General features: G+C 35.7%; 1 pseudogene; it reads left to right on the top strand.

Annotated features, from left to right (window-relative positions):
- Positions 1-21,908: 21,908 nt before the first annotated feature.
- Positions 21,909-22,422, top strand: LOC140514865 (vacuolar protein sorting-associated protein 29-like; annotated as a pseudogene).
- The last annotated feature ends 3,869 nt before the right edge of the window (positions 22,423-26,291 follow it).

Below are 26,291 nucleotides of genomic sequence, written 5' to 3'. Positions count from 1 at the left end.
AGAGAAAATACAGAGAAATCAAAAGTCAACAAACAGAGCTTCCAAAATGGTACATACATACACAATTACTAGAGAGGAAAGCACCAACTTCTGGGTTTTAGTTCCCAGAGTCTCTCTGGCCTAAAAAACACCTCTAGTCAGTAAGCTCCAATGTAAAACCTCAGAGTATTTATACACTTTTCAGAGTCAGAGGGCATAACCCTCTGACCCAGTGCCTCAATAGAAAAAACAAAAGGTACTTGGGAACCTCCTACAAAACAACTCTCTTCATCAAGCTTCCCTCAAAGTCTTCTTTAATCACATTCAAATGGAGGCATTAGGATCTTACTAAAACAAAAACAGCAAAAAATCCTAATTTGATTGCCTCACACTCCTTTCTCATTCTGATCTCCCTCCAAAATACTCTTGGATGCTCCTCAACTCATAAATTTCCAGTATTTTTCATATGGTCAGACTAGAGCAAACTCTAGCAGAACTTATATCTCTGTTCTTGGGAACTATATGTCTCTTAGTTCAGCCCAAGACCACACTGGCCATTTTTTTCTTCTTCTGCATCACATAAATGACAAATTTTCCTTTACCATGTAGACAACATAGATAATCATATGGCTTTCCATTTTATAAAGCTATCGATTGCCTTAACAAATTGAGACTATTTTATATGAGTCATTGAACCTCAGAAAGGAACACATTTACATAACTTTTCCTGTGGATCAAGGCTAAGTTCAAATTGGAGCCTATTTAGACAACGGTCCAAATAAAGAAAAGATATATTTTATTCTCTTGGGTATATTTATGGAAACTTTGTAGTTTGAATTGAGTGGGATAAATGTAGTTATTCATACCTGTAGATTTCACATTAAAAGTGAGGAGTGGGGGGAACTGTAATGGATCATTGAACAAAAAGTCTTGATGTCTAATCAGCAATTGGCAAAATTGATGAAAATAAGCAATGCTGCCTTTGGATGGCATTGAATCACAACTTTTACAGAAAAGTTAGAATGTGAAAGTAACAGAGATGACAAGCTACAAGGAGACATATTGCCCCATAGATGTGTATTAATAATTATACAGGAAAGTATGGTGCTAATAATGGCTTTTGCAAAATGCCAAAACCTTTATTGAACTATACTCAGGGATTTGCTGACATAGTAAGACTGTACCTAATGACAGTCCCTATGACGATTATATTCTCTTTCTTCTTCCCCTATGCCCTTTTGCCGTGGTTGTAGTCACCAAGAAGCACATTTTCCTAGCAATATCATTGATACAGAAAATTGTCCATGTATTTCTTCTCCAAATAATTGGGTTCAGACTGAAAATTTTAGAATTAGCCACATAGATAGTATTTAGCACAGTATCTCTTGGGACATGTAGATTAGGTATTGTTTTCTTTTAAAAAAGAAACTAAGAAATAAAATAATTATTTTGACAAAAATAGAATCATCAGGGAGAATGCATTATTTATTCCTACACAGATAAAACGAAATGGAATGTTGCTTCAATTAAATGCATAATTCATACTTTTAAAACATGCCAAGAAGTTTGTTTCTTTTAAAAAAAAAATTGTTACTAAATACCTAGCTGTGTACTCCATTGTTTCTTAGGTGTATATAACCACAGAGAATTGTTTTCTAGCGTAAAAGAAGATATAAATTTTAAAGTGTCAAGTTTTTGTTTGTTTTTGGTTTTTGGTGAATTCAGTCATCTACAAACACAAATATACACATATATATGTATATGTACATATATATACACTTACATATTTGTATAGGTATGTATATATGTAAACAAACGCCCATATATATAAGAGAACCAAGTTAATTGTATAAGAAACTGTGGAATTCTATTAATCTTTTATTATCTAAAACAGAAGGAATTATACAAATGTGCAAAAATATAAAAACAAATAAGAGTGAAATGATAAATGATCAAAGAATATAAAATTAGTTCTCAAATGAAGGAATGCAAGCTGACAACAATAATATGAAAAAAAGAAAGTGAAATCAGAATTAATGCTAAATAGTGCATTACAGTAAATAGTATATTAAAAACTTTTTAATATATTTGAAGCTGACCAAAACTATTTATTTTAATACTAAGAAATCCTTGATGTATTGTAAAGGAATTTGCAATGACTAATTTTGAAGCAATATATGTAAGCTATTTGAAGTAAAAAATGAGATTTTTCAATCCTAAAAAAAAAAAAATATTTCACTCTACCCTAACACCCATCATAGATGTGAATATATCGATGTGCTGGCACACCCATGCATATTTTACTCATGCCCTTTGAATATTTATACTACTCACTCAAAATGCTATTTCATTTTTAGTTACACAATTTCTTAAAAGAATAAGCTACACATGCTTAGAGGCAACTAGTTGGCGCAGTGAAGAGAACGCTAGACTTGCAGTCAGAAAGACCAAGAGCTCAAATTTGGTTTCAGACACCTAGTATTTGTATGACCCTGGGCAAGTCACTTAACCTCTGTTTGCTTCAGTTTCCTCAACTGTAATATTGGGATAATAATAGCACTTAACTTACAGGATTGTTAAAAGATCAAAAGAATATTTGTAAAACATCTGGCACATAGTAATATCACTTATGCTTATTCCTTTCACTTTTCTCTTTCAACCTCACGTGACCTTTTCTATACTCTACTTTCTCTAATTATTAAGATCACTCAACCAAGAAAAATTCAGAGTTTAGGGTTTCATGTCCCAATTCTGCCATTAACAAGTTGCATAATGAATCACTTCATTTGGGGAGCGGTGGGAGTTCTCAGGTTCCTCATTTGTACAACAATGTAATTATTCTAGACCAAGATTCTTTCAACTTTAATAATCTAAGAATCTTCAAACTTTACTCCTACCTATAAACAGCAATAAAAATTGTTTGCTTGAAAGTCCCTGATAACAGGGATGGAGTTGAGATAGCAGAGCAGAAGCATGGATCTGCTCCAGCTCTCCCCGAAAGCCCTTAAAATACCCTTAAAAATGAGTCTAAACAAATTCTAGAGCAGTAGAAGCCACAAAATGACAGAGTGAAACAGATTTCCAGCCTAAGATAGCCTGGAAGGCTGACAGGAAGGATGCATGCCTCTGGGCTTGGAGCAGAGGGCAGCCCAGCTTGGGCCCCACTGGCACAGAGGAGACTGGAAAAGGCTTCAGGGTGCTGAATCATGGGCAGCTGCTGTGGTTTCTCAACCCACAAATACCAAAGACAGCTTCAAAGATCAGTGAGAAAGCTCTTTCACTTGGGTGAGAGGGAAGAGAGGTTGGACATGAGTCCCAGTCCCAGCTCCAGAGTAGCTGCAGTCACTTCCACAGCTGCTGCTGCTTCTGGAACTCTTGGCATACAGATCAAGGGGCTGATCTGGGTCTCAGTCCTCAGCGGCGGTTCTGGGGTGAGGAGGAGCCTTGCTGTGGCTGAGCTGGTGGAGGCTGTGGAGAGAGAATCATATTTGCAGTTTCAGGATAGAAAAGAGTGCTTGTGGTCGGTCACAGATCAGAGAAAAGGTTAGGAGAAGAGTAAACACCTCTCCCTTGACTATGCCCCTTTGAGGAACTGAGAACTTACAGGGCCCTAAATATATCTCAGAGAACAGTTGCACAAAACCTCTGAAGCCTGAGGTAGTATACCCTCCACTTGCTAAAGGACTAAAAAGTCAAGTAATTGACTGGGAAAATGCCCAAAAGGGGGAAAAGAATAACACTATACAAGCTTATTTTCTTGGTGAAAAAGTATTTTCTTCCATCCTTTCAGAAGAGGAAGATAAAAGCATACAACTGGAGGAAGACAGCAAGGTCAAAGCTCCTACAAAGCCTCCAAAAATATGCAATGATCTCAGGCCATGGAAGAGCTCAAAAAGTATTTTGAAAAGCAAGTAAGAGAGGTGAAGGAAAAATTGGGAAGAGAAATGGGAGCAATGCAAGAAAATCGTGTGAAACGAGACAACAGCTTGCTAAAAGAGAACCCCCAAAAATTGCTGAATAAAATAACACCTTTAAAAATAGACTAACACAAACGTCAAAAGAGGGCCAAAAAAACAATGAGAAGAAAAATGCCTTAAAAAGCAGAATTGGCCAAATGGCATAGGAGGTCCAAAAGCTCACTGAAGAAAATGGTTCTTTAAAGATTAGAATGGAGCAAATGGAAGCAAATGACTTTATGAGAAATCAAGAAATTATAAAACAAGACCAAAAGAATGAAAAAAATCTCATTGGAAAAACAACTGAACTGGAAAAATAGATCTAGGAGAGATAATTTCAGAATTATTTGTCTATCTGAAAACTATGATGAAAAAATATCCTAGACACTATCTTCCAGGAAATTATCAAAGAAAACTGCCCTGATATTCTAGAATCAGACGGTAAAATAGAACTGGAATGAATTCATCAATCTCCTATGGAAAGAGACCCCAAAAGGAAAACTCCTAGGAGTATTGTAACCAAATTCCAGAGTTCCCAGGTCAAGGAGCAAATATTACAAACAGTCAGGAAACAACAATTCAAGTACTGTGGAAATACAATCAGGATAACATAGGATTTAGCAGCTTCTACACTAAGGGACTGAAGGGCTTGGAATATGATGTTTCAGAGATCAAAGGAGATAGGATTAAAACCAAGAATCACATACTCAATAAAATCGAATATAATACTTCAGGGGAAAAAATGAAATTTCAATGAGTTAGAGAACCTCCAAGCATTCTTGTTGAAAAGACTAGAGCTGAATAGAAAATATTACTTTCAAATATAAAAATGAAGAGAAACATGAAAAAGTAAACAGGAAAGGGAACCCATAAGAGACACATTAAAGTTGAACTATTTACATTCCTACATGGAAAGATGATGTTGGTTACTCATGAGACCCTTTTCAGTATTAGGGTAGTTAGAGGTAATATATCTATATCTTCATATACATATATGTATATGCACATGGATACACATATGCATGCATACAGATATTCATATACACATGTACATATACACACATATGTGGGTCTGCATGGGTATGTGTATGTATATTATATACATGTACATGTAAATGTACACATATATACGCACACATATATGTATATATGTATGGACATAAATGTAGTATATGTGTATATCTATCTATGTATCTATTTATCTATCTATCTATCTGTCTCAGCCTACTAAGGCTTCCAGCTTCACCTGGAAGACGGTCATATATCTGAGAGACAATGTGGCTTCAGAAAGGAGCGAGAAACAGTTGATATGATGTTTGCTGCTCGACAACTCCAGGAGAGATGACAGGAGCAGAACAGAGGTGTGTACACAACATTTGTAGATCTGAACAAGGCCTTTGACACTGTTAGTGGTGAGGACGTATGGAAAATTATGTCAAAATTTGGTTGCCCAGAGAAGTTCATCAATATTGTATGTCAATTTCATGATTTCATGTTTGCCCGGGTTCTGGATAATGGACAATGCTCTTGTGCCTTCCCAGTCACCAATGGAGTGAAACAGGGCTATGTGCTTGCTCCCATGCTTTTTAGCATGATGTTTTCAGCCATGTTGACAAATGCTTTCGATGAAGACGATCATGGCATCAAGGTCAGCTACCATACTGATGGTAAATTCTTCAATTTGAAAAGACTACAAGCCAAGACCAAAGTGGAGGGAGTGCTGGTGCACGATTTTCTGTTTGCAAATGATTGTGCACTCAATATAGCCTCTGAAGCTGAGATACAACAAAGTATGGATCAATTCTCTGCTGCCTGTGCTCATTTTGGCCTAATAATTAACACCAAAAAAACACAGGTGCTCCAGCAGCCACCACCACACCATCCATTTGTGGAACCATTGGTTACAAGAAATGGAGAAGTTTTGAATGCTGTGGATAAGTTCATTTACCCTGGTAGTATGCTTTCCAGGGATGTACACATTGACAATGAGGTTGATGCACACATTGCCAGAGCTAGTTCAGTGTTTGGGAGGCTCTGAAGAAGAGTTTGGGAGAGAAGAGATATTAGACTGACTACCAAATTGAAGGTCTACAGAACCGTTGTGCTGACTTTATTGTTGTATGCCTGTGAAACATGGACAGTCTACCAGCACCATCCCAGGAAACTGAATCATTTCCATTTGAACTGTTTTAGGAAGATTTTGAGGGTCACCTGGCAGGATAAGGTACCAGGCACTGAAGTCCTTGCTGGAGTTGAACTGACAAGCAGTCAAACCATACTTCAGAGATCCCAACTCCAATGGGCTGGCCATGTTGTTCGAATGCCAAATGTAGCCTTGCCAAAAAGACTATTTTATGGAGAATTTGCATGGAGAAAGTGATCACATGGTGGCCAGAAGAAATGGTAAAAATACACTCTTAAGGTCTTTCTCAACAACTTTGAATTTGACTGTGGAACATGGGAGACACTGGCACAGGACCACTCAGCATAGCATGCCCACATAAGAAAAGATGCTATGCTCTTTGAGCAAAGCACAATTGAGATAGCACAAAGTAAATGCAGGATGTGCAAATTTGGGATATTCACCCCAAACGGACTATCTGTGCCCAACGTGTGGCAGAGCATTCCGAGCTCATATTGGTTTGATCAGCCACAGTTGGACACGCTGAAATTTCACTTTACGATGGTGATGTCATTTTGGTTCTCTTTGAAGACGAAGGACGACAACCTATCTATCTATCTATCTATCTATCTATCTATCTATCTATCTATCTATCTATCTATCTATCTACCTATTCCATAGAGAGAGGGCACAGAGTGAGCTGAATATGAATGGAGAATGCTTAAAAAATAAAATTTACTGTTCAATGGAATATACTAGGAGTAAGAGAAAGGGAGAGGTAGACTGTAGTAGATCATCTCACATAAAAGAGGCATGAAAGAGCTTCGAAATGGAGGGGAAGAGGGGGGAGATGAAAGTGAATAAATGAGCCTTACTGTCATGGGGTTTGGCTTAAGGAGGGAATAACACACATTCAATTAGGTATGGAAATCTATTTTACCCTGCAGGAAGGCAAGGGGGAAGGGGACAGGAGACAGTGGAAAATGGAAGGGTCAGCAAATTGGGGAAAAGGATAAATAGAAGCAAAGACTATTGTGGGAGGACAGGTCAAGGGAGAGGATGGAATTAAGGGAGGGCAGGATAGGACAAAGGGAAATGTGGTTAATCTTTCACAACCTAACTGTTATGGAAGTGTTTTGCATGGCTACACATTTTTGACCTTTATTGAACTGCTTGCTTTCTCAATGAGGTGGGTGGGGAAGGAGGAAGGGAGAGAATATGGAATTCAAAGCTTTAAATGTGAATGTTAAAAATTGTTTGTGCATGCAACTGGGAAACAAGATGTACAAATGGGATGTAGAAATCTAGTTTGCCCTACAGGAGATTAGAGGGGAGGCAGATGGAAGAAGTGGGGGTAATAGAAGGGAGGACAGACTGGAGGAAGGGGTGGATGGGGTGCATGCTGTCCTGGGGACACCCTGGGAAGTGAGGAGAGATGGGAAGAAAATTTTGAATTCAAATTCTTGTGGAAGTGAATGTTGAAAACTGAAAAATAAATAAATTATATATTTAAAAAAAGGAAAGTCCTTGATGACTTCCTAGTCACCAAATTCAATAGTCTTTTCTGAGTCTTCATTCTCTTCACACTTTCTTCCGTATTTGACACTGTTGGACCTTTAGAAGTTCCTCTTCTTCACATTCTTTTCTCTCATGATTTCCTTTACAAGTTTTTCTAGTCAGTATCCTCTTGGTTTTCATTGTCCATTTTCACAGTAGATATTAACTAAGCTTCTTTGCCTCTTTCTCCTCTCTTTTTTGCTTTCTTGCTTCAGATTTTATCTATTTCCATGCCTTTAACTCTCTTAACAATGCCTCATTCCTCAACTAATCTACCTTTGTCTTGAACTCCTGTCCTTTGTTTTCAGTGAGAAATCTCAACTTTCAGTTTTGGCTAGAGAACCATTTTTTTTTTTAATCTTCTAGTGTTTTGCTGCTTTGTGAAGGAAGATTGCTTTCAGTTATTTAGTATGTATCTTTGTTATTTACATATTATCTCCCCATTAGCATAAGAGCTCAAAGAAGATAAGGAGAATCTTTATTTTCTTTGTATCCTCAGCACAATGCTTATAATATACTAAGCTTTAAATAAATGCATATTGACATACTAAGTCAATGTGTCCCAATATCAACTCATTATCTTAACTTCTTCCCTCCTTCCCAAAGAAATATAACCTCCTGATATCCACAATTTCTATTTATAGTGCTATCATTCTTTCATGCACAGTCATTTTTTTCCACCATCTACCTTGTCTACTTCCTTCTATTAGTTGTCAAATCATTTTAATTCTATCTATGCAAAGTCTCTTAAATCTGACAACTCTTCCCTCCATACTGCCACAGAAGAGTTCAGTTTTTCCTTACTTCCTGCCTAGACTAATGCAATAGCTTCCTAAAAGGTCTCCTAAGCTCCAGTCTCTTGAGACTCCAGTATATCACCTATTCAGTTACAAGGATAATTTTCTAAAAATATAGCCCCAGTAATGTCAATCTTATAAAAAACACTAGTCTTTCCCTATTTTCAATAGGATAAAGTCATAGGATCATAGCTTTACAGAAGAAAGATCTTTCAGAGAAGTAAATTGATTTATCCCAGGTTATACATTAGGTAAATTATGTGAACACAGATTTTACCTGAACTATGTTCAATTCTCTTTCCATTATTCCATTTTCTCCCTCATAGTCCACTTTTCTTATTCCAATATTCATGCCTCTCTAAAATATGGCCCTTGCATTTTTTTCAAAAAAATATAACTCACTCTTTATTATGATCATAGAATCCTTAATCTAGAGATAGAAAGGTCCTCTTAGGATAGCTAATTCAGCCCCTTCATTGTACAGATGAGGATGCTGAGATCCAAGAAAGCTAAGTGACTTCTTCAAGGCCACATAAGCAGCAATCATCAGAGGTGGGATTTGAACCAAGATGCTCTAACTCTAAAAGAGGCATGTCTCTGTCCATTATATAAATTTATTTTCTATGATCTAGAAAAATTGAATTATTTCTTTTTTTTAATTTTTATTTTTAATTAATTTATATAACTTTTCACATTCACTTTCACAAAATTTTGGGTTCCAAATTTTCTCCCCATTTGTCCCCTCCCCCACCCCAAAACACCGAGCATTCTAATTGCCCCTATCACCAATCTGCCCTCTCTTCTATCATCCCTCCCTTCCCTTGTCCCCATCTTCTCTTTTGTCCTGTAGGGCCAGATAACTTTCTATACCCCTTTACCTGTATTTCCTATTTCCTAGTAGCAAGAACAGTACTTGACAGTTGTTCCTAAAACTTTGAGTTCCAACTTCTCTTCATCCTTCCCTCCCTACCCATTCCCTTTGGAAGGCATGCAATTCAATATAGGCCATATCTGTGTAGTTTTGCAAATGACTTCCATAATAGTCATGTTGTGTAAGACTAACTATATTTCCCTCCATCCTATCCTGCCTCCCATTGCTTCTATTCTCTCTTTTGATCCTGTCCCTCTCCAAGAGTGTTAACTTCAAATTGCTCCCTCCTCCCATTGCCCTCCCTTCCATCCTTCCCCCCACCCTGCTTATCTCCTTCTCCCGCACTTTCCTGTACTGTAAGATAGGTTTTCATATCAAAATGAGTGTGCATTTTATTCCTTCCTTTAGTGGAATGTGATGAGAGTAAACTTCATGTTTTTCTCTCACCTCCCCTCTTTATCCCTCTACTAATAAGTCTTTTGCTTGCCTCTTTTATGAGAGATAATTTGCCCCATTCCATTTCTCCCTTTCTCCTCCTAATATATTTCTCTCTCACCATTTAATTTCATTTTTTTTAAGATATGATCCCATCCTATTCAATTCACTCTGTGCGCTCTGTGTGTGTGTGTGTGTGTGTGTGTGTGTGTGTGTGTGTAATCCCACCCACTACCCAGATACTGAAAAGCTGCAAGAGTTATAAATATTGTCTTTCCATGTAGGAATGTAAACAGTTCAATTTTAGTAAGTCCCTTATAACTTCTCTTTGCTGTTTACCTTTTCATGCTTCTCTTCATTCTTGTGTTTGAAAGTCAAATTTTCTTTTCAGCTCTGGTCTTTTCATCAAGAATGCTTCAAAGTCCTTGATTTCATTGAAAGACCATTTTTTCCCCTGAAGTATTATACCCAGTTTTGCTGGGTAGGTGATTCTTGGTTTTAGTCGTAGTTCCTTTGACTTCTGGAATATCATATTTCACACCCTTTGATCCCTTAATGTAGACGCTGCTAGATCTTGTGTTATCCTGATTGTATTTCCACAATACTTGAATTGTTTCTTTCTAGCTGCTTGCAATATTTTCTCCTTGACCAAGGAACTCTGGAATTTGGCCACAATGTTCTTAGGAGTTTCTCTTTTTGAATCTCTTTCAGGCGGTGATTGGTGGATTCCTTGAATACTTATTTTGCCCTCTGGGTCTAGAATCTCAGGGCAGTTTTCCTTGATAATTTCATGAAAGATGATGTCTAGGCTCTTTTTTTGATCATGGCTTTCAGGTAGTCCCATAATTTTTAAATTGTCTCTCCTGGATCGATTTTCCAGGTCAGTTGTTTTTCCAATGAGATATTTCACATTACCTTCCATTTTTTCATTCTTTTGGTTTGGTTCTGTGATTTCTTGGTTTCTCATAAAGTCATTAACCTCCATCTGTTCCATTCTAATTTTGAAAGACCTATTTTCTTCAGTGAGCTTTTGAACCTCCTTTTCCATTTGGTTAATTCTGCTTTTGAAAGCATTCTTCTCCTCATTGGCTTTTTGAACCTCTTTTTGCCAATTGAGTTAGCCTATTTTTCAAGGTGTTATTTTCTTCAGCATTTTTTGGGGCCTCCTTCAGCAAGGTGTTGACCTGCTTTTCATGCTTTTCTTTCATCTCTCTTATTTCTCTTCCCGGTTTTTCCTCCACCTCTCTTACTTGATTTTTAAAATCTTTTTTGAGCTCTTCCATGGCCTGAGCCCATGGTATATTTATTTTGGATGTGTGGGATACTGAAGCCTTGACTTCTATGTCTTTCCTGATGGTAAGCGTTGTTCTTCCTCATCAGAAAGGAAGGGAGGAATTATCTGTTCACCAAGAAAGTAGCCTTCTATAGTCTTATTTTTTTTCCCTTTTCTGGGCATTTTCCCAGCCAGTGACTTGACTTCTGAATGTCCTCTTCACACCCACTTTGCCCCCAGATCTGCCCAGCCAGCCCTTGGGGTCTGAGATTCAAATGCTGCTTCCCAGCCTCTGGGTTTTGGGCAGGGGCAGGACTGCTATTCAGTGTGAGATTAAGTTCAGATGCTCAGGTTGGGGCAGGGCCGCCACTGGGGCTCAGTTCCCTCAGGGGGTTTATGCAGAGAATTTCAACAATGAATCTGGGCTCCTGCCTGCTTGAGGAGCCCTTGTCTGCTGCCGCCCCTGTTGCTGCCTCCCAAGGGGGCCTGATTTATGGGGACACCCCACTCCCCTTCTCGACCAGCCAAAGAGACCCTCTCACTGACCCTTGTCACCTGTGGGTGGAGGGACCTGCCTGGCCAATGAAGATTCTCTCCCTGAAGCCCACTGGGATCTGCTCCTCTCAGTGCAGCCAAGGCAGGGCTGGGTTCTGCTCAGGGTCTGGTGTGCGATGGACCTTTCGCGTCAGGTTTTCAGGTCTCTCTGGAACAGAAATCTCGTCCACTCCATTGTTTTGTGGCTTCTGCTGCTCTGGAATTTGTTGGGAGTTCTTCTTTACAGATATTTTATGGGCTGTGGGTTCGGAACTAGCATATGTGTGTCTTTCTACTCCGCCATCTTGGCTCCTCCCTGAATTATTTCTTGTACATAATCCATGTATCACCATTCCTTTGATGCATTACAATTATTCATGTTGTTCTTTTGGCCTAGAATGTTTTCCTCTTGCCTCTCAGCTCGTGAAAATCTTTCTTATCTTTCAAGGATCTATCTGTTCTTACGTCACCACATCCATTAAGCCTTCTATTTTCCTCCAGACATCCATTAAGCCTTCTATTTTCCTCCAGATTGGTTGCAATTTCTCCTTCTTAGGAGCTCTTCTTAGCCCTGCACTTTGACCTCTTTTATGTTACTTATCCCAGCACAGCCTGTAAAATAGATGTTTCTGTGCTTGTCTTATTCCTAACTGACAATGTTTTGTGTTATATTTTAAAAAGAACCATAGATATGTTTTGTTTGTTTGCTTGATTGTTTTTACAGCTACGCCTCCCTAACTCACCCAGACTGGAGTTTCAAAGGTTTATCTTTGCCTTATCTTACCTATTTCTGATTAGCAAAGAGTTGTAACTACCCCCTTTACAACCTGGATGAATTAGCCCATCCTTAGACAGTCAAGTGGTTTCCCCAGGGCTCACCAGATTTAGGGCAGACACCAGAGCAGCATAGCCCATTGTAGTTCAGAGACTTCTTAGCTCAAGACATCTGACCAACCACCTCAGTGTTCCCCATAGCTGGGATTGCAGGTATGTGCTAATACTCTCAGCCATATTTTATTCAGTTGATATTTCTCTCTCACCTTATCCCTAGTCAACAACCTAGTAAAGCATCTTACAATAGTTCCACAATAAATATTTGCAAATATTAATTTAGTTTAATTTAGCAAGAATGGTATGGAAATCTCTTAATACAAATTAGAATTATTCTAAGTCTGTTGGAACTGGAATATTTGACCATTTTATAAATGAAAGACAAAAAAATGACTAAACTTGCAAATATATTTGATTTTACATATTTCAGAATATACATATTTAATTTTATAGTCTTCTCTATAAAAAAGATAAAATGAAAATGAAAAGATATTTTAAAAAAACCAATGGATTTAATATCGGTGGAATTGAAATTTTAATGTGTGAGAATTTGCATCTTTCCAATAGAGTCAACCCTAAAGATGACTACTTATCTACACACAAAGGTTTTGATTACTGAAAAATGTTTTCAATGCCAGACAATCTGACCTTAAACAGATTTTAAAAAATATTACAATCAGGGTGAAAATTGGCTATAGTCTTACAAATGAAGCTAGATTGGATGTGTTATTTATTAGGCTGACCTCTCTCTTATGGAGATTTTGAGCTTTTGACAATGTTTCTAAGAAAAGTTAACAGTGCTGAAATCAGCATGGCTCTTCTTGCCACCTCTTTTTCCTTTCTTTTTCTCCCTTTCTCTCTTTGGAAGTCAACTCTGTATTTCTAAAACTTTTAAAATAAGAAAAGAATTCATTTGACTCTGATCATGAAAGTGGAAAGAACTGACAGTATAATATTGACTTCTTGATTAATTCTCTCCTCTTTTCCCACCAGTAAGTAGCATAAAATATTGTCTCCTATTTTTGATGCAGAGCTTCCTTTCTTTGTTTTTGGTGGGGGGGGGGGGGGGGAGGAGGGGAAGATAGAGAGGCAATCTGATATAGTGGGAAAAGTCTCATCCTAGAGTTAGGAGCACCTAAATTCAAACTGCCCTTCTGGTATTTACTAGATACCTGATCATGACTAAGTCTCTGAACTTCAGTTCTCTTATCTGTAAAAGGAACATGATAATAGGACATAATAATAAGGACCACTTCATACAGTTGTGAGCATTAACACTGTTGATGTACATAAAGCATTTTGAAAATACCAACAGCAGCAGCACATATATTTTAACTTGAATATATATAATGTGCATTGCTAATATGTATATGCATATAAATTTAGATGTGACCTTGTCATTAACATTTGTAAATGCATATATGTAACCCCTGTCTAAAAGTCAATTGGTGTGGAACTCTTTCCTAACTGGTGAAACTGAACACCCTTCGCAAAGTGAGGAGCGTAGTAGGATTGTGAAGAAGAGGTGACCTCAAGCCTTCTCTGGTTCTCTTTGGGACTTTTCAAGCTTCAAGCTTTCTTTGAGATTCTTCAAGTTTCCAGTTGCTTCTTGTGCTTCTGACTTCCAGCTACCAGAGGGAAGATAGAAGAAGCCAACTCCCTTTCATGTTGCTTAGGGAAAAGATTCTGTGAAGACATGAGAAGAGCCAGCAGTCTCTATTATATCTCTATGCCAGCTTTCTTCATTAAAGACTTTAGAAAGTTTCCCCTTGGTAAGATGTAGAAGTCTCTGTTGAGCTGAGTTATCTTGCTCCTTGTTCACCTTGGACTTTTTAGTTCTTATCCTCATATGTATACATTTTCTGATTTCTGTTTCACTAGGATTTGTGGTAAGTGGGTTTCTTTGTTATTCACTCTGTGTTCATTGTGGAACTAGTATTAGATTGGAAAGAGGTCAATCTTTGAATATAAAACTTGAGTCTCCCCTTCCTCCAAATAATGGTACAGTGATCAGAAGTTAGATTGAACTTGATTATATTCCCTAGACTAATAAAATTCAAAGGAGCGGAGAGATATATTTCTAACCTGGTATCCCTTCTCTCCCAGTAGTTTCTAGTCCCAAATTTCTGCTGCTCCTCCTGGCAGAAATTAAAGTCCCCCTTGGACAAAGGGCGGTGGTGCAAAAGAACGTTAGCAATGTCTATTCTATGGGTGGACTCCACATGTGTGTGTACATACATATGTATGTATATATATATGCATGTATGTATACACATATATGGTGCATATACATATGTGTATGTACACATACACACAGTCAAATGAATGTGTATATATGTATATATATATATACGTATATATATACACACACATATATATGTATGTATATATGTAGATCATTGCCAATAGTTTACACAGACATCTCGGCAATATGATACATATATGCACATACAAATACACATATAAATGTATATACATATAAATTATATATGCATATATAAAGTAATAATTATGTTATTTATTTATAGTGATAAAGGTATCTATATAAGTATATGTTATAACAGCAAGGACCCTGACATACCCAGGAGGATCTGGTGTACAGGTTCTCAAAGGAAAGCAACTTTTGAGGGGTCCACAATCATTTTAACCAAGCACATAGATCACTCAGTCAGTTCAGGGGGAAAAGTCAGCACCCTGAACTTCAGAGAAAATACAAACAGAGAAATAAAGATCAACAGACGAGACTTCTGACCATAAGCAGTTCATACATCACAAATCAACAGAAAGATTCAACTGTCTGACTATTACATACGTAGTTACCAGAGAGAGAAGCCCCAACATATGGGTTTTCAAAGACAACGGGCTCCTTAGTGGCTGCCCAGAGTCTTGTCTGGCCAAAGTAAAACCTCACCTGAGAGTATTTATACATTTGTCAGAGCTGGAGAACAGAACCATCTGCCCAGTGACTCAATAGAAATTAAAAAATGGTACAGAGGCCTATTAGTGAGCAGGGAAGATCTTTAACTCTTCCTCCCATCCGCCATTAACCTTAAATTGCCATTTCATATGTTTATATATGTATATTTATGTATACTGTTAGCAGTGATCTGCAGTAGACTGGTATTTATATATGTACATATGACCAGGTCCACGAAAAGTTTGCTTTGAACAATTTTCTAGCAAATTGAGGAAGATTAGATAGCTAACATGAATTACTAAACATATTAAAACTAACATAGGCATGTACACACACATACATACATACACACAGATATACACACGAGCCCAAATTACCTGAATTTGAAGAAACAGTCTGTTCTATCCAACATCAACTGAACAAAAAGTGACAAGCTTCTCTACTTTATCCTATACAAAACTGATTATTGGTTAGTAGTGCTTTCTTGATATTCTTAGAGCTTCTATATGTCAAGTAAGTCTATGAGCAAAAGTTATTCACAAGCACAAGAAATAGGAATAGATTACAGAAACCAAATCCATGATGGCCTAAGGAAAAGAATTCTTTGTTTATAACCAATGAACCTATGTTTGAATATTGGTTCTGCTAGCTACTACCTATGTGACCTCGAAAATTTTTTCAGCCTCTCTGTAACATATTTTGTTTGTTGCTCTTTTCCTGAGCCATCTGGGTCCAGTGGCCTGATATTTGTTTGTAAAGGGAAGGCAGATGAATAAGTTAATCTCTTATGTATTTTCCATTTCTAGGTCCTATACTTAAATTTATGCTAAAGCATGTCATCTTTCTCAAGTGCACCCTAACTCCTATTTTGAGATAAGCTAACAAAAGCCAAGTGGGCTGAGTCTGTCTAAAGTCTTATTTCGCTCAGGGATAGAGATACATGTTTAAAGTTGTGAAGGGTCAATGCTGTTGGCTTGTCTCCCAGAGACCCAATGTACCATGTGAAGCACCAACTGGCATTCATTGGCCCAGAACATAAGACTCTCAAATGCCCTATCGCTCCCAAAGGGTTCCACCTGCCAGTAGAGTGATCTGTAAACAGATCACTGGTTTGTCTTTGAATTAAACTCTTAACCAGATGTGTCAATACTTTGTCTTTCAGGCTAAGTAAAGCAGGCTTTTTTTAACACAAAGAATCCAAGCAGCATGATATAAAGTACTAATCTTATAGAAAAGCGGTCCAGAAAATATAGATTCTTTATTTTTAAAGAAAATTTATTCTATTTCTGTCATTTATTCACTAGTTTAAAAAAATGAAACATGCATTCTTTGGCACATTTCTTAGTCCATTGGCTATGGCACTCAGTTGCTGCAGGTGCTGATAGGCAATAAAGCAAGGTATTCTGTATGTAGAGCTTACCTTTACATCTTTTGCAGACTGAGAGGGTGGTGCTCTGTTTAACACTAATGTCGCAGCTCTACTCTACATCCCAGCCTGAGGGCTCAGCGGCATTCAATTGTATACTTAAACTGAAGTGCCTACCTGTGCCCAGTGTCTGGGGGAAGATTAATAGCATCTCTTTTTTTTTAATTTTACTTTAAATGAATCTAACTGGAGGAAATATCTGATTATTGGAATAGTTTATACTCTGGATCTCTTGAAGGACCACTAGGATGAGCATGAAAGGGATAAAGTACCTTCTTAAGAAAATGGTCTCCAGTCAGTCACAATTAGTCAATGTGTAGAATGATATGGATACATTGAGAACCATTTCTCGATTCTTTGAATTTTGAAAAGAAATTGGAATTAGGTTGAGAATTCTTTGGTCTTCATTTTCTCAGTGTTTTGGACTCCTCTGCAGAAGAGTCCACTGTGACATATTCTATTCATAGACTTTCTTTCTAGACAGTAAATAGAGCAGATTTTTCTGAAATTAATTTGGCTTTCCAAAGTTTGTGCATAACAGGGTTGGCTAAACTAAATCAAAGTTAGCAAAGAAACTTATTTTTTTAATCATTAAAAATGCAATTATATCATGCTTTATGGTTTTAAAGTATCTGTTTCTATTATATAGTAAATAGACTATTTTCTAAAAATACATATACACATTTTGGTCATTGCATTAATTTGTCCAAATCACTAGAGTACTATTAAGAAAAATGAAATAGTGATTTAATAAAATTGCATTTTAGAGGTCCAGTCATGTTAATGAAGTCCCTAAAGTGAACAATTTGCACCCAGTGAATACTGCACTAATCAATGAACTTAGTTATTGTTTATCCAGTGAAAGAAATGCACAACATGCAGCATATTAACTTGCTCCTAACAAATTCTGCATAAGGAAAATGGGTGGTATGTATTCTTTTCAGAGGAAAGTAGATTTTACAGATGTTAAATACATGGAATCATTCAGAATATAAATAACAAACTTTGACCTTCAGATACAAAGTTTTAAATAATGTTGTCAATTGATTGGTTTATTGAGTAAATTAAATTGCAATAGCTAAAATGGTATGCAGATGTCATCTGATAATAAGACATTATCTCAATGTGAAGACACCTAAAAAGGCGTTTGCATAAAATTAATTTTATATTTAAATTTATTTTATTTAAATGAACAAGAATCTTATTTCTTTCTCTCCTGGAATATATCCCATTAGAAAAGAAGAGAAAAATAAAATCTTCGTGACAAATATGCATAGTTAAGCAAAATAAATTCCCTTCTTGGCTTTGTCCAAAAATATAAGTTTAATTCTGCCGCTCCTCCACCCATCACTTCTCTGTTAGCATGTAGATAACGAAAATAAATGAAACTAATCTTAGAAGGGAAACATTTAAACAGGAAAAGAATCTTTGCAGAAAGATTCTCTGAGGAAAGTGTTATTTCTAACATATATGAAAAATAGTTTCAAATTTATAAGAAGAGATATTCACCGGATGATCAATGGTCAAAGGATATGAATGAGCAGTTTTCAAAGGAAGACATTCAAACTTCCAAGAGTCATAAAAATTTTTGAAATTGCTAATAATTGCAAAAATTCAAATTCAAACAACTGTGAGGAATCTAGCTCCTAGTGCACTGACCTGTACAGAAAAAGCACCAAAATATTAAAGGCTTTATTGATTGTTTTTGCATATAAGTAACACTGTACTCCATTTTTATGTTACTTATATTAAAGAAATAGTATTTTCCTTCTTCCTTCCATAACTTTCTCTATAGCTTCTTCCCTCTTTTCTTTCTTCTTTACCTTCCTTCCTTTCACTTTTGTGACACAGGAACATAATTTATGAAGGTGAATGCTTAGACAGTTTGTTGTGATCCAAATGAATTAATATATGGTCTCAATTATTTCTCTAATCAATAGTGATTTAGAGCATTTTTATGACTATAGGGAGCTTTAATTTCTTCATCTTAAAACTGCCTGTACATATCCTTTGACCATTTATCAGCTGAAGAATATTGGTTTCAATTATCTAAAAGATTTTAAGTCTACAATGAAAATGATGGGTTACTGTACCTGCTTTCCTAAGGAGGTCAAGATTTAGCTATGAAAACCATTATGACAATAGCTAACATATGGCCAAATCTTGGCTGCAATTCCATCTGAAAAGTCATCTAGATGGGAATACTTGAATATATGTTTTGGATGTTTATAATCTCTATCCTTGAATGTGGATTGAAATCTTGAAATATTTTTTGATAAATATTATGGATTTGAGCAGAGATAGATCTTTTTAAAATATCATGGCTTAAAGTTATGCAGTTTCAATTATTCCTGTGATGAAGGAATTGAAGAAAGTTAGATTTCCTCTCTCCACATTGTTTTAAAAGCTATAAGACTGCTTTCTCCTCTCCCCCAGAAAAACCTAATGAACACTTTCTTCTCCAGAGAACATTGTACATTCAAAGTCTTTCTACTGTCAACCTCACTCCTGGAATTGAGATTGAGAGTAGAGATTTCATCAAATGGAAAGTACCTTTGCATGGTTCAGCAAAGAAATCCAACTTTTTATTAGATCTTGGGTAGAAACTATTAAGTGTGTTCTGGCCCAAAATATATTAGAGATGAAGCTACTACTCTCTCTTTCACCCTCTCCCCTTCTTTTTCTTTTTTCTTTTTTTTTGTAAAGCAGCAATACTCTTGAATTCATTCTCAAGGTTCACCACTAATTTATCAGCCATGTAATCTAACCAATTGTTTTGCATTGAGGATTATGACTATGATATTACTGAACTGAAACAGCCTTCTTGGTAATGCAATATAAAATGGATTTATATTTCATTCTCACTGCCTGCATACTGTGCTATTTAAGATTGACTGCATTATTCTTTTATGGTTTTGTATGAGAATGTATTATCTCCTATCTTAACCTATATTGTAGAGATTCTTTTATATAGCAAAGGTATAATTCTTTTTTAAGAGACTATCCAATAATTTATTCCCAGAAACAATCATGCACCCTTCTAAAGGACTTGCACAATAAAGTAAAATATATTATGTGATTATGAGTACAGGTAACAGTAAGTCTGATTCTGCATATTAAAATAATGCTCTTATTTTGAAAACAGAAATTGCTCATTTAAGCCAACAGTAGGCTTGTAATATTTGGATTGTGTGTTGTTGTTTGTAGATTATTTTATGCAAACTATAAATAGCCTTTTCTCTATTTTCCATAACTGTGTTTGGTTGAATGTAAACTTATAAAATTAAACATATGCTGAAAGATTGAAAATAAATTTTGGTTTTTCTCATGTTGGATTGAAAATAAATTTCTTGTTCCCTTTATTTTCACCAATTCTTTTAACATTTACTATGAATCACATGTGTAGAAATGAGGCAAAAATTTCTAATAAAATTCCTACTTTCTGAAAGCTATGTTTTCCCTACACTTTGCTTAATTGACTGGTGGGTATGTCAGAAAGATGGCAGAATAGTCACTTTCTACAAACCTCTTCAAATCCACAACCTGAAAAGAAAGATATTATGTGCCAGGTAAAAACGGAATCATTTTAACTGCTGCAGAGTCTAGGGAGGTTAAGGCGATCTCCCTTGCCCTCTTCACTAAGGAATCTTTTTGTTCTGGACTCATACTGTTAGTGACCTGACTGAGGATAGTCTTCAGTCTAACAAATGTAGGAAGACTCTCTTTTCTCACACTCATTGGTATACATATTTTTTCCACACAAAGCACCAAGTACTGAGCTAGCATGTATAATCACCTGGAATCAGGAAGCACAGCTAGGTACACGCCCTGTTCAACTCAAATAATTATAGAAGTTTCTATGATATAAAAAAGAAATATCTTCTCCTCATCTCTCTCATGATTAAAACAAAAAGAAATATGCATGAACAATAGGGAACTTTAACAATTAGAATCACTCAGCCCTTCTCAACGATCTGATTCTATATCCATAACACTGAATGCAAGTAAATTTGAAGGCTTGGAGCTAAAGAATAGATGAGAGGGTTCCCCCTTGCCATCCTTTGCCACACAGGAAGCAAAGAATGTAACCAATATAAATTAGTTAAAATTACAGCAAGAAGACAAGTATGTGAAAGGAACATCCACACTATGTTAACCTTTCCAAAATAGCAGTGGATAATTGAGCAAGGGACTCACTCTCCCCTTGATACCCACCAAAACAACCAAGTGGGCCTCTGTTTTGAGTTTTGGATGTAGTTGCTTTATCATTACCCTCATGGATAAATACTAACCCTAGCCCTACCCAAGACTTTGGAATGAAGCATGTTTGATTTTAAAATGTTTCTTTGTGGTGATGGGGCTGAGGCTTGGGAAGTGATCCAGTACTGTAGAACCTGATTTTTATGCTAAAGGAAGTAGGTTAGGGGAATAAATTTAGTTTGTAGCCATTTCACTATAAAGTTTTCAAATAGTAGGGAACCAAACAACCTTCAAGACTCCCAGCCTTATCTTTGATATACACAAACCTCTTAACGATCAGCATTGCCTTGAGTGAGGGAAGGGCTAAAAAGTGTAGATGTCTGATATAAAACTCATGGAAATTAAAAGACTAGAAGGCAAGAAGGCCTAGAAGTTAGAAATAAGCCCAGATGATTATATGTATGTATGTGTATATATATATATATATATATATATATATATATATATATATATATATATATATATATATATATATATACACATACATACATACACACATATATACATATATGTATATATCTGTATATTTATGCCTATAGATTTATATATGTATGCATGTATTCAGATACATGCATACATATATACACACATACATATTGTCATTAATAAAGAACTTAGAAAAGGATATAATGCAATAAATACTTATTATGCTATTATAGGAAGAAAAAAAACTCCCAATGAAAAAGAATGAAGACAAAACATTCCATGTAGTCTCCAGTGATAAAGCAGTAAGAACAAAATGCTTTGGAATGGTTCAAAATAGAAATAAAACAGTTACAAAAAGAGTTAAAAGAAGAAATTGTGGTGAAAATGAGAATTATAAAAACATGGTAAGACAAATACTTGGACAATTTAAGATACGTAGCAAAACAGTACAGGCCATTCGTTCCTATGGAGGTTGAGGAAAGAGACAGTTGTAGTTATTGTGGCAGCTTGGGGCTGGTAACAGGATGCTTGTATTAGTATTAGTAAACCTGCAAATCTCTCACTGATGCAATAGTCTTGCAGCTAAATTTTTAAAACTGCTGGTGTCTGAAAAGATTCGGCACATTTTCATACTGTAAAACTTTGTACCAAAGAAAGTTTTGAATATCTCAAGACTCTAGTTAGAGATATTCACATTGTTAGAGGAGAATTTAATGAGTATCTGAATCATTCAGAGTGGAATGCTGTGATTGTGGGGCAGTTCAAAATAGATTTGATCCATGGACATCAATTTATTCCATGGGGTGATATGTCCAGCTTAGCACTGCTGCACAGGCAGTTTGATGTGGACAATCTCATTTCAAGAAATACACAAATTTGAGGCCTTTGAACATGAAATCAATTTTTTTTTAACATAAACTCTGGATCTACCACCTGAATCTATAATGCTTTGGAAACAAACATCATTCCTTTATTTGTAGTGATGGATATTCAGGCTTCTACAATTATCACTTCTGTGTATCTGCTCACTATAGATGATGTGAAACTAAAAGGAATTGAATATATAAATTCTAAAAACAGATCAGTCTTGGTGATCTTCCTTCCCCTACCATTCCCTTATTCAAATCAAGCAATCAATAATCATTCAGAAGCCAAAAAATTTATTTTTAACAATATTATTAATTATAAATTTATTTGGTGATACATAATTTGTTGTGAGCTTATTATACACTATTAAAGTGTGTTTAGTTTACAGGACCTGATTTCTAAGGAAAGACTTGGTAAATGAATATATATTTTTAAAAACATTTAGAATCCTACAGAATCAGCTAAAAAGCAACTTGATATAATTAACAACTTTATCAAAATTACAAGATGTAAAACAAACCCACATAAATCATGGCTATTTCTATATATTTCTAACAAAACCCAACAGCAAGAGATAGAAAGAGAAATTACATTCAAAATAACTGTAGACAATATAAAATTTTTATGAGTCTACCCACTAAGACAAATCTAAGAACTATATGAACACAATTACAAAACACTTTTCACACATATAAAATCAGATCTAAATAATTGAAAAAACATCAATTACTCATGGGTAGACTGAGTACATAATAAAAATGACAATTCTATCTATCTTACTTATTTAGTGCCACACCAGTCTAACTACCAAAATTATTTTTTAGTGTTAGAAAAATAAAAACAAAATTCATCTGGAAGAACAAAAGGTCAAGAATATTAAGGGAATTAATTTAAAAAATTCAAAGGAAGGTGGTCTAACCATGCCAGATATAAAACCTATTTGGTACTGACTAAGAAACAGAGTGGTGGTGGATCAGTGGAATATGTCAGGTACATAGACACAGTAGGCCAATGAATATAGTAACCTATTCTTTGATAAACCACAAAACTCTAGCTTATGGAATAAGAACTCACTATTTGACAAAAACTGCTGGGAAAACTGGAAATTAGTATGGCAGAAACTAGGCACAGACCAACATCTCATATCATATACCAAGGTAAGATCAAAATGGATATATGATTTAGACATAAAAAATGATGCCATGTACAAATTAGGAGAGTAAGGAATAGTTTGTCAATCAGATCTATGGAGAAATGACTTTATGGACAAGCAAGAGATAGAGAACATTATGAAATGGATAATTTTGATTACATTAAATTAAAAAGGTTTGGCACAAAATCAATATAACCAAGATTAGAAGGAAAGCAGAAAACTGGTAAACATTTTTTTGCTGTCAGTGTTTCTGATAAAGGTCTCATTTCCGAAAATATTGTGAGGGCAAGCAAAGTAGGATCTTTGCTGTTTTGGTTTATACCAAGAATATGTCTGAATAATGTGATTAAGGAAGATCTTTTCCACCCTTTCTTGGGCCTGGGAAGACCCATACCTTTTGTTAATGAGGCATTGGGGCTCTAGGGATGTGATGCCCTCTGGATCTAAAAAGTGTATAAAGACTCTGAGGTGCGGTTTTACTTTGGGGCTTAGTTTTTAGAAGAAGGTTTATGTGCCACATGAGACTCTGGGAAGCCACTAAACAGCCCTTTGATTTTGAAAACTCAGATGTTGGTGCTCTCCTCTCTGGTATGGTCAAACAGTTGGACCTGCCTGTTGAATTGTGATGTATGTATTGCTTACTGTTAGACAGTTTGGAAGCACTGTCTGCTGATTTAAATTGCTCTGTATTTTCTCTGAAGTTCAGGGTGCTGACACTTTCCCCCGAACTAAATGAATGATACATGTGTTTGATTAAAGTGATTGTTAACCCCTAAAAGTTGCCTTTGCTTTTAGAGAAGCAAATCAAAGAATCTGAGATAGCAGGTCTCCCTGTGTATGTTGGGGTGCTTACTGTTACAAATATATAGAGAAATTTATAAGTCAAACTTATAAGGATACAAGTCATTCTCCAATTAATAAATAGTCAAAGGATGTGAACAGGCAGTTTTCAAATGAAGAAATTAAAGTTATCTATAGTCATATGAAAAAAAAATATTTAAATCACTATTGATTAGAGACATGCAAATTAAAACAACTCTGAGATAACACATCACACTTATAGAGGTAGCTAATGTGACAAAACAAGAAAATGATAAATGTTGGAGAAGATGTGGGAAAATTGGAATATTATTGAATTATTGGTGGAGTTGTGAACTGATTCAGGAATTCTTGACAGAAATTTAGAACTATGCCCAAAGGGTATAAAACTGTGCATACCCTTTGACCCAACAGTACCACTACTAGGTCTGAATGCCAAAGAGATAATAAAAAATGAAAAGGGACCCACATGTACAAAAACATTTATAGCAGCTCTTTTTGTGACGGCAAAAAATTGGAAATTGAGAAGATGTCCATCAGTTGGGGAATGGCCAAACAAATTGTGGTATATTAATATAATAGAAAACTATTGTTCCATAAGAAATGATGAGCAGGCAGAATTCATAAAAACCTGGAAAGACTTAAATGAACTGATGCTGAGTGAAGTGAGAAGAACCAGGAAAACATTGTATGTAATGACAACAACATTATGTGATGATCAACTTTGAGAGACGTGGTTCTTCACAACAATGCTCTGATCTAAGACAATTCCAAAGGACTCATGACAGAAAATGCTATCCACATCCAGAGAAAGAATCTGAATGCACATCAAAGCATATTATTTTCATCATTTTTTCTTTTTCCTGCCTTTTTTCTTTCATTCTGATTCTTCTTTCACACCATGACTAATATGGAAGTATGTTCAATTTGATTTTACATGTATAGCCTATATCAGATTGCTTGTCATCTTGAGAAGGGATGGGGAAGGAGAAAGGGAGAAAAAAAAAATTGTAGCTCAAAATCTTATGAAGCTGAATGCTAAAAGTTAAAACAGAATTTATTTATTTAAAAAAATTTAGCATGGTAAATACCTTCCATGATAGCATTCAAACCTTTGTTTGCTAAGTAGTACATGAATAGAGAAGCTCGTAACTGCCTTGCTGTATTTTACACTCTTCTCTTCTTTATCCTGCAATAAATACTTACCTTTAATTTAAAAAGAAGTTACAAACATTGAAGTAAGAGGAAATTTGCAGAACTACATGAATGTTTTAAGAGCAACAATAGAAGTTCTATGTAAACCAAAGTGACTGACTATTAAGAACAGAAGTACAAGGTATTTTAAGAATCAGAGATCTTGGCTCCTAACTTGCTTCTGGCTGAAGTCTTTGGACTGCTGCTCCTTCTGTCAAGATGCCTGAGGAAATTCAGACACATGACCAGCCAACAGATTAGTACCTTCATCTTTTAGGTAGAAATTGCCTAGATAATGTATGTAACCAAGATAGCTCAAAAAGAAAATCAAAAAAGTAGCTTTATCAAACTTTGTCAAAAGGTTGATTATTTCAAAATACCTCATCATCACAATTATATGTGACTGTACAAAAAACATGGATTAGAGTGACTCAATCACTCTTAGAGACAACTCAATAATAAGTTATAAGACAGTGTTTGGTGATTAAGGAAATATTTGGTGATTAATCCTGAAAAACTGATTATGAGAACTCTGCAATGGTTCTTAACTGTTTCAATGCCATGGACCTCTTTGGCTGTCTGGTGAATACAATGCACCTTGGTCAAAATAACATCTGTAAATAATTGAAGGAAATAATAAATTTCAGTTAGAGATTAGTGAATATATATATATTTTCTTGTCCAAGTTCATAGATCTCCTGAAATAGATCCACTGGTCCATGGACCAATGGAAACAATTACCATAAGGAAAACAATTACCATACCTGTAATTCAAAGATAAATCCTGATAAGAATGATGTTAGTAAAGAATTTCTTTATATTTCTTATTAGTCTTCATTGTTATCTCCTAACTTCAGATTGGAAGATCCCCAGG

The sequence above is a fragment of the Notamacropus eugenii genome, chromosome 7, assembly GCF_028372415.1.
Source record: "Notamacropus eugenii isolate mMacEug1 chromosome 7, mMacEug1.pri_v2, whole genome shotgun sequence".
Lineage (NCBI taxonomy): Eukaryota > Metazoa > Chordata > Mammalia > Diprotodontia > Macropodidae > Notamacropus > Notamacropus eugenii.
Note: the sequence above shows the minus strand (reverse complement) of the source record. Positions and strands in the feature narration are given on the sequence as shown.